Source organism: Hylobates moloch, unplaced genomic scaffold (assembly GCF_009828535.3).
Source record: "Hylobates moloch isolate HMO894 unplaced genomic scaffold, HMol_V3 SCAFFOLD_1, whole genome shotgun sequence".
In the NCBI taxonomy this organism is placed as follows: domain Eukaryota; kingdom Metazoa; phylum Chordata; class Mammalia; order Primates; family Hylobatidae; genus Hylobates; species Hylobates moloch.
The window spans coordinates 237887079-237896891 of NW_026652276.1; the positions used below are offsets into that span (position 1 = coordinate 237887079).

General features: G+C 46.4%; 1 long non-coding RNA gene across 1 annotated transcript in view; it reads left to right on the forward strand.

Moving 5' to 3' along the window:
• Positions 1-558: 558 nt before the first annotated feature.
• LOC131383039 (uncharacterized) overlaps positions 559-9813 on the forward strand; it is a 16749-nt gene continuing 7494 nt past the window's right edge. The window contains exons 1-3 of the long non-coding RNA XR_009212744.1: positions 559-797; positions 3447-3549; positions 4193-4308. This is a non-coding gene — a long non-coding RNA (uncharacterized LOC131383039). The remainder of the gene's footprint in view (positions 798-3446; positions 3550-4192; positions 4309-9813) is intronic.

Below are 9813 nucleotides of genomic sequence, written 5' to 3' on the forward strand. Positions count from 1 at the left end.
GGCTCTGCGCTGGCTGTGGGGGTCCCCCTGGGGCATGGTCCAGAGGGCCTCACCCTCCCACCCCTCGCCCTGTTCTCCTCTGTCATCACCCGAATGTGTCCCCAGATTCCACCTGCTGAGGCCTGAGCCCCCAATGTGATGGTACTGGGGGGTGTCAAGCTTCAGATGAGGCTGGGACCTCATGAGGGGACCAGTGCCCTGTACCCTGTAAGAGGAAGAGATGCCAGAGCTCCCTCTCTCAGCCTGTGGGTCACAGCGAGAAGGCAGTTGTCTGGAGCTGGGAATCCGGCCCCCACCAGGAACTGAATCTGCTGTCCCCTCTAACTTGGACTTCCAACCTCCAGCAGAGTGTGCTCTTCCAGCCGCCCAGGCGGCCTGAGCTGACCAGACGCCCTTGGTTTTGGTGTGTGGGGCACAGGTCTGAAGGCAAACATGAAGCCGGCGAAGCCTCTGTGCCGATGTTCCCAGGAGTTTTCACCCTCTCGGAAAGTGTCACAGACAAGGACCCTCCCTGAGGGTGTGACAACACCCCTCCTTGCCCTCAACTCTACAGCGTCAGGTGTTTGAAATACATATATACTTTGTGTTTTTTCTAGGAAGATTTGAAACTTCTGGCTTAATCTGACGTTTTGCTGTGGTGGTGATCCAACCTTTAATTGTTAAAATCATTTGATCCTTAAATGGTTAATTCTTAATCATTAGAGTCCCATCATCAGGGAGTCTCTGTCTGCATGGCCTGGAGTATTTCAGGGCACACATGGCCGGGGCTCGAGACAGGCTGGTGAATGGAAGAATAGGTGAGTGGTGAGCTGGCGGTTGTGGGGAGTCTGCAAGGGACTGGGCCCTGTCCCATGTGAGCACGTCCAGGCCGCCGTTAGCATCACCTTGGCAAGCCCTATAGGCTTTTCTCTTTTTATAATCAACCTTATTGAGCTGTAATTCACATAGAATACAATTCACCCATTTAAAAACATACAGTTCAATGATTTTTAGTACATTCACAGATATGTGTAGTTATCAGCACAGTTGATTTTAGAGCATTTTCATCAGCTTGAAAAGACAACTTGCATCCTTTAGTGGCCATGCCCCTAACCCCACACCCAACTCCAGCCCTCAACAACCACTCATCGGCTTTCTGTGCCCATGAGTTGTGGGTTCTGGGGACTTTCTGGAGAATGGGATCATACAGCATGGACGCCTGCAGGCCAGGGGCCCTCCTCATCCTGGTTTTAAGGTTCACCTACATCATAGCATGTGCCTGTGCTTTATTCCTTTTATTTTTATTTTTAAAAATTGTAGTAAAGGGCCTGGTTTTGTTGTTCATGCCTGTAATCCCAGTGCTTTGGGAGGCCAAGCTGGGAAGATTGCTTGAAACCAGAAGTTTGAGACTGGCTTGGGCAACAAAGTGAGACCCCATCTCTACTAAAAAAAAGAAAAAGTCAGGTACGGTTGTGCACGTGTAGTCCCAGCTACTTAGAGGGTGGAGGCGAGTGGATCGCTTGGGCCCAGGAGGTTGGGGCTGCAGTGAGCCGTGATTGCACCACTGCACTCCAGCCTGGGTGACAGATTGAGACCTTGTCTCAAAAAAAAATGTAGTAAATATACATAACATTAAATCTACCATTTAAAAATATACAGTTCAGTGGCATTAAGTGCGTTTGCAACCATCACCACCATCCATCTCCAGAGCTTTCTCATCTTTTCAAAAGGAAACTCTGTCCCCATTAGGCACGAACTCCCCATTCCCCTCCCACCAGCCCCTGGCACCCACCATTCTACTTCTGTCTGTATGAACTTGACAGCTGTAAACATTAATATCTCATCTAACTGGCATCATAGAGTATTTGTCTACTTGTGAGTGGCTTATTTCGCTGAACATAATGTCCTTAGAGTCCATCCATATCGTAGCATGTGTCTGAATTTGTTTCCTTTTTATGAATGAATAATATTCCATTGTATGGATGGGCCACATTTTACTTACATCTGTCAGTGGACACTTGAGTGGCTTCCACCTTTTGGATATTGTGAGCAGTGCTGCTGTGAACATGGGCGTGTAAATATCTGTCTGAGTCCCTGCTTTTAATTTCTTTTTGCATTTATCCAGAAGTGGAATTGCTAGATCGTATGGTAGTTCTGTGTGAATTACCTCTAATTTTTTGAGGAACCACCATATTGTTTTCTACAGTGGTTGTGTCATTTTACATTCCCATCATCAATGCATTAGGGCTCTGATTGCTCTGCATTGTTGCAAACAGTTGTCATTTTCTGCTGGGTTTTTTTTTTTTTTTTTTTTTTTTTTTTGAGACAGGGTCTCACTCTGTTGCCCAAGCTGGAGTGCAGTGATGCGATCTCAGCTCACCACAACCTCCACCTCCCATGCTCAAGTGATTCTCCTGCCTCAGCCTCCTGAGTAGCTGGGACTACAGGTGCCCACCACCATGCCCAGCTAATTTTTGTATTTTTAGTAGAGACGGGGTTTCACCATGTTGGTCAGGCTGGTCTCAAACTCCTGACCTCAAGTGATCCACCCGTCTTGGCCTCCCAAAGTGCTGGGATTACAGGCATGAGCCACCTGTGCCTGGCTTCATTTTCTGCTGTTTTGATATTAGCCATCCTAATGGCTGTGAAGTGGTATCTCACGGTAGTTTTCATTTGCATTTTCCTAGTGATAAGTGATGTTTAGCATCTTTTAACATGCTTATTGGCCATTTGTATATCTTCCTTGGAGAAATATCTATTCAGATACTTAGCCCACTTTAAAATTGGGTTATTTCTCTTTTTGCTATTGAGTTGTAAGAATTCTTTGTATATTCTAGACACCCTTTTCAGATACACGATTTGAAAACATTTTTTCCCATTCTGTAGATTGTCTTTTCACTTTCTGGATGATGTCCTTTGAAGCATAGAATGTTTTACATTTTGATGAAGTGCATTTATTTTTTCTTTTGTGTTTCTTATAATTTTGGGGTCATATCAAAGGATTCTTTTTTTTTTTTTTGAGACAGAGTCTCACTTTGTTGCCCAGGCTGGAGTGCAATGGGATGGTCTTGGCTCACTGCAACCTCCGCCTCCTGGGCTCAAGTGATTCTCCTGCCTCAGCCTTCCAAGTAGCTGAGACTACAGGCGCATGCCACCACACCTGGCTCATTTTTGTATTTTTATTAGAGATAGGGTTTCACTATGTTGGCTAGGCTGGTCTTGAACTCCTGACCTCAGGTAATCTGCCCACCTTGGCCCCTCAAAGTGCTGGGATTACAGGCGTGAGCCACCATACCTGGCCATATCAAATAATTCTTTGTGAAATCTAAGGTCATGAAAATTTATCCCTATGTTGTCTCCTAAGAATTTGATAGTTTTAGATCTTACATTTAGGTCTTTCATTCATTTGAGCTAAGTTTTATATATAGTGTGAGGTAAGGGTTCAATTTTATTTTATTTTTTCACAGGTGGCTCTCCAGTTGTCCCAGCACCATTTGTTGAAAGACTACTCTTTCCCTATTGAACGGTCACAGCACCCTTGTTGGAAATCAGTTGACCATAGATGTGAGGGTTTATTTCCAGACTGTCAATTCTATCCCATAATGAAGAAAGTACCACACTGTTTTGATTGCTGTTGCTTTTTAGTAAGACTTGAAATCAGAGAATGTGAGTCTTCCAGCTCTGTTCTCCTCTTCCAAGATTGTTTTGGCTATTCTGGGCTTCCTGCAATTCTGTGTGACTTCCAGAATCAGCTTCTCAATTTCCACAGAGACATCAGTTGGGATTCTGATAGTGAGTGCATTGAATCGGCAGATCAGTTTGGGGAAGACTGCCATTGTAGCAATGTCAAGTCTTTCAATCCATGAACATGGGTTGTCTTTCCGTTTATTCAGATCTTCTTTAATTTCTTTTAATAATGTTTTTTAGTTTTCAGAGTATAAATTTTACTCTCTTTTGTTAAGTTTATTCAAAAGTATTTTATTTTTGATGTTATTGTGAATGGAATTGTTTTCTTAATTTAATTTTTGAATCACCCATTGCAGGTGTATAGAAATAAACTGATTTTTGTATATTGATCTTATATTATGCTATCTTGATAAGCTTAGTTATTAACAGTTTTTTAGTGGATTTCTTAGGATTTTCTGTGTACGAGATTATGTCATTTGCAAATTTTCCTTTCCAATTTTTTTTTTTTTTTTTTTTTTACATGGAGTCTGGCTCTGTCACCCAGGCTGGAGTGCAGTGGAGTGATCTTGGCTCACCACAACTTCTGCCTTCCAGGTTCAAGCAATTCTCCTCCCTCAGCCTCCCAAGTAGATGGGATTACAGGTACCCACCACCACACCTGGCTAATTTTTGTGTTTTTAGTAGAGATGGGGTTTTGCCATGTTGGCCAGGCTGGTCTCAAACTCCTGACCTCAGGTAATCTGCCTCCCTTGGCCTCCCAAAGTGCTGGGATTACAGGCGTGAGCCGCCGTGCCCGGCTTTCCTTTCCAATTTGAATGGCCTTTGTTTCTTTTTCTTGCCAGATTGCTCTGGTCAGAACCAGTAAAATATTCAATAGTAGTGATGACGGCAGACATGCATGGCTTGCTCCGGATCTTTGGGGGATGTTTTCAGCCCTTCATCATTGAGTAGGATGCTAGCTGTGTGTTTTTTTGTATATGTTCCTTATCAGGTTGAGGAAGAAGTTCACTTCTATTTTCATTTTTTCAGTGTTGTTATCATGAAAGGGTGTTGGATTCTGTCAAATGTTTTTTCTGCATGTACTGAGATGATCATGTCATTTTTGTTTTTTATTCGGTTTATAAGATGTATTACCTTAATTGATTTTTGGATGTTAAAACAGCCTTGCATTTTTGGGATAAAACCCACATTTTTCATTTGTAATTCTTTTTATATGTTGCTGGATTTGGTTTGCCAACATTTTGTTGAGGATTTTTGTGTCCATCTTAAGAGATATTGGTCTAGTTTTCTTGTGATGTCTTTGTCTGGTTTTGGTATCAGAGTAATACTGGCCTCACAAAATGCTGAATATCTGAACAAAACAAAACAAAACAACCTCCCAATGTATCATTTAATGAAGTGCTCTAGAATTTTGCTGGCGGTACACGTGAAATTTTCTAGTACTGCAGTTACTAGATGGCCAGTCCTATTCTACCAACTTTTTGGCTTTAAGATTCCATTTGCACATTGTTTCTGCCTTCTCCAAAGGCTTTGAACGTACATTTAGACCAAAATATTAAAACTTTGACCACTGTGGGTGGCTACATTTCACCTCACATTCATGAAGTCATCAGTTAGTGAGTGAATGAGTCCCCTGCCTATGGAGACCCTCTCCACCCGGACTCCACAGATCCCCTCTGCACGTTCTGAGCTGCAGGGAACTCTGTTTATTCCCCAGCTATCGGAGACGTCTCCAAACTGAAATTACGTCTGCAGTTTCTGCGGGGGCTTCTTCCTTCCTGCTTTTCCATTGTTAATAATTCACTCTTGGTCTTCACAGAAACCTGTGCAGCAGGGGCTTTCACTGCCTTCATTTCTCAGATGAGGAAACTGAGGCTTGCTGAGGATATGCGGGCTGCCCAAACATCTCGCAGCGGGCAGGCCAGAGATTCTGCCCTGGTCTGTCTGACTGTGGCTCCGGGACTCAGCTCCTTCAGGCCGCTGGTGCCGCATGCCTTGTTCTGAGGGCTCAGGGGTGGGAGGCCGGGCAGCTCTTATTAAAACATAGACTCCAAAGCGGGGGCAGTGGCCGTGCCTCTCTCTCCTGCTGCCTCAGATCTGCCACCCTGCTGTCTGCCCTTGCTCATGCCTGAGCTGCCGGGAGGACAATCATGTCCCTTCAGAAAGGACGAGACTCAAGGACCCCGTTCGACTCACTCCGGCAATTTGTTCTCAATCAAAACCATCGCAGTCCCTGGCTGGGAGTCTTGATTAAACCTCTCCAGTGGGTGCCCTGACTCCAAGCCTCGTCCCTGATTGTTTTATTTAATTTTTTCCCACTCTTCTTTCTGATTTCTAGGTCAGGAGTTTGAGGCTCATTCTTGCTTCATTGGGGCTTGGCGGTTTTGTGTCTGGTGTGAGGTTTCTGCCTGGAGGGTGAGGGTGGAAAACCTTGCCCTTCAGCCAGGACTGAAACCCCAATTGACGGCCCTCCCTGACTCTCCGTGTTCCCAGCCCCGAGGCTGCAGGGCCATTCTTCTTGACCTCTCTTGAACCTTCACCCCCTACAGAGCCAGGGTTAAGGGTCACTTTCGCAGCTTCCTTCTGCTGGAGAGAACCAAAGATCTGCTCCCCCTTTGTGTGCAGGGGGTCGCTGCCCTGTGAACGGTTTCCAGGCGCACGGCCGTGTGTCTGTCTTTGAGGGAGAGACTTGTGGGGTCATCTGTCCTGAAATGACAGAGGTTTTCTCCTGTTCTTCCAGCAGCAGCTTTGAATTGGGGAGACAGAGAAGGGAGGAGAGCGGTGGGAGAGAGGAGGAGGAAGAACCAGGGACTGTTAAGGATGGTTGATCTCTTTGTGCCTTTTAGGGAGAGAGGTCAGCATCGGATGGATGGTCATGCCTTCGGCCTCACAGAGGCAGAGGCCACCAAGGGTCACTTCCTTGAGCTCGGGGCAGCCCCAGCGTCACTAGGCCCCTCTGAGAGGCACCAGGCGGCCGCTCCCCATCCCCGTTATGGGGGCACAGGACGGTTGTGCTGGGGACTCCCTCCTTTCCCCTAGTGTTGGGACGGCAGCACCCCAACCTCTTCCTCAACGGTGACAATTCCCAAGGACTATGTGTCCTTAAAAAGGAGGTGGCAAGGCTTTGCAGCACTTTGGTGAGACCAATGTGGACACTGAGGCACATGCCAGCCACTTAGGCCCCTCAGCCTCTGCCTGGAGCAGCGTGGGTCCCTCTGTGGCAAGGCGGCCTCTGTGGACTTGCTGACCATGTGGCAGGCTCTGGTTCCTCTGAAAACTGCCCCGTCCACTGAGAATCTTCCACTTGGGCTCCTGCCAACAGGTGCTGACCTCCCGAACTTTCTGATGGAGGTGAGCTTCCTGAATTCCAGCTCTGTTTTTTTTTTTTTTTTTGAGATGGAGTCTCACTCTTGTCGTCCAGGCTGGAGTGCAACGGTGTGATCTCAGCTCACTGCAACCTCCGCCTCCCAAGTTTAAGCGATTCTCCTGCCTCAGCCTCCCAAGTAGCTGAATTCCAGCTCTTTCTAACTGCACATTTCCCCCTGATAGCACGAATGCTCATTTAAGAAAAGTTGCAAAATACAGTTACAAAAAAGTTTTAAAAAGATGAGAGCCTTATCCCCTAGCGTTAATTATTGTAAATGCTTTAGAGTGTTTTTCCCATCCTTTGATTAATTAGCATGTTTTGTGTATGTACATATTTCATTAAAAACAAAAGTAGAATGCTCCTAGGTACACAGTTTTGGATCCTGCCTTTCCACTTAACGGTGTGTGTCACGGACATTTTTCACATCATTAAACCCTTTTCAAGAACATCATTTAAATAGCTACAGAGCTTTCCATTGTTTGGAGACACTACAATGTATTTTGCTCTTCTCCATTGTTAAAACTTGACATGGAAGTTGCTTCTGAACCTGGCTAAATCTTATATAAACACGTTTTGACAATATGAGGCTCTTTTATGTTCCGCTGACAGAAGGTGCTGATCACAGGCTCCATTGGTCCGGTCTTTGGCCCATGAGGCTGGAGAAGCTTTGGGCACTAGAAAGTCGGTAGAGAAGCCGGGCGTGGTGGCTCATGCCTGTAATCCCAGCACTTTGGAAAGCTGAGGCAGGCAGATCACTTGAGATCAGGAGTTTGAGACCAGCCTGGTCAACATGGTGAAAACTTTTCTCTACTAAAAATACAAAAATTAGCTGGGCATGGTGGCAGGCACCTGTAATCCCACCTACTGGGAAGCTGAGGCAGGAGAATCGCTTGAACCTGGGAGGCACAGGTTCTCAGTGAGCTGAGATCATGTCACTGCGCTCCAGCCTGGGCGACAGAATGAGACTCCATCTCAAAAAAAAAAAGTCGGTAGAGAAACAAGCCCTCATGTGCATATGTCTATGTGTGTATGTGTGTCTGTGTGTGTAGACCAGTGTGCATGTGCATACGTGAGAACAGACCCAGGTATGGACTGGATATGTGGAAATTCCCGACCGGCCTCTCTCTGGGGCTTTTGGTTGCAGGCACAGTGGTGGTGGGCCGGCCCTGGTGGACTGGAAGCTGGGTTTGGGCGGAGGGTCCATGAAGGCTGACTTTGCTATGAGCCCCTGCCATGGTCACGAAAAGCCCACCGATGGGACCCAAATGGAACTCCAGACAGTTCCTCTCAGAATGGAGGCTACCAGGTGTGGGCCGCAGCCTGGGACAGGCTTCAGGGAGGCCTGTGGGGTGACCGCAGATGATGGTGGGGAAGACAAGTGGCGCAGCAGCTGTATCTGCATAAACTCTCCTGTAGTTTCCCGATCTCTCTCCCCTTTGTGGAAGGCGCAGTGGCAACTTGAGCAGTTAGAAGCACTGTGGCCGCGGAGCTGTGGCCGCCACCTGTAACGCTCAGGTGCTCCATCCGTGCCATGTGGCCCCACGTGTGGGCATTCCTTTACTCTGGCAAGTCTGATGTTCGCAGGTGGCTGAGATTATGTTCCTGCTTGCTTGATTTTCAGTTGTTTTTTTTTTTTTTTTTTTTAAAGAGAACACATACAGGATAAAAAAGAAATCTGCAAAGTTGTTTAAAAGAGCAAATATCTTTTTTTGTTTTTTGAGATGGAGTCTCGCTCTGTCGCCCAGGCTGAAGTGCAGTCTCGGCTCACTGCAACCTCTGCCTCCTGGGTTCAAGTGATTCTCCTGCCTCAGCCTCCCAAGTAGCTGGGATTACAGGCACGTGTCACCATGCCTGACTACTTTTTGTATTTTTGGTAGAGACAGAGTTTCACCATGTTGGCCAGGCTAGTCTCCAACTCCTGACCTCAAGTGATGCACCTGCCTCCCACAGTGCTGGGATTCCAGGCTGAGCCCCCGCGCCCGGCCGAAAATAGCAGATATCTTTTGACTCCTACTATAAACTTTTATGAATATGAGAGGAAAAGACATGCACTGACTCGAGTTTTGTGATCACGATGGCTCTGGACAGGATGGGTGCTTTTCCTGAGAGGATGCCAGGTGGATCCAGCCAAGGGAATGAAGCCGGTGCGGTCACCTCTCAACCCTGCGAGACGACGTGTCATTGCAGCCACATGGATCTCAGAGGTCGGTAGATTATTTTAGCAAAAGGTCATAGGTCTCATGCACAAAATCTTCTTCCTTTGTGGCTAATTGCAGGGAAAACAGATAGTTACGTTCTCAATTTACTGGCGCTCCTGTAGCTTCTTGTATTTCCACCGCAAGGCTGCTGTTTGGGTGTATTCATGTTTGTCTGTCTGTCTCTCTCTCTCTCTCTCTGTGTGTGTGTGTGTGTGTGTGTGTGTGTGTGTGTGTGTTTGATAAAGCACAATGAGCTTTGAGGAGTCCATTTAATCCCTGCAGAAACCTAAGAGTGGTTTTAAAATCTAAATTATTGTCAAGAGTGACATTTTCATTTGACTTTAAGGGAAATGGTCCATTTCAAACAAAGACACAAAATTGCACCAGTGTCTCAGGGATGAGATAATTTTTTCCCAGTAATACAAGAAGAACCATTAGTATGAATAGGAGAAAGGGGATTATCTCTCATGAACTTATTTTGAGGAAGGTTTAGAAAGCACCATCCTGGCCAGGTGAGCCCGTTGGCTGGGGAGGGTGTGGGTGGGACACAGGTGAGCCTGTTGGCTGGGAAGGGTGTGGGTG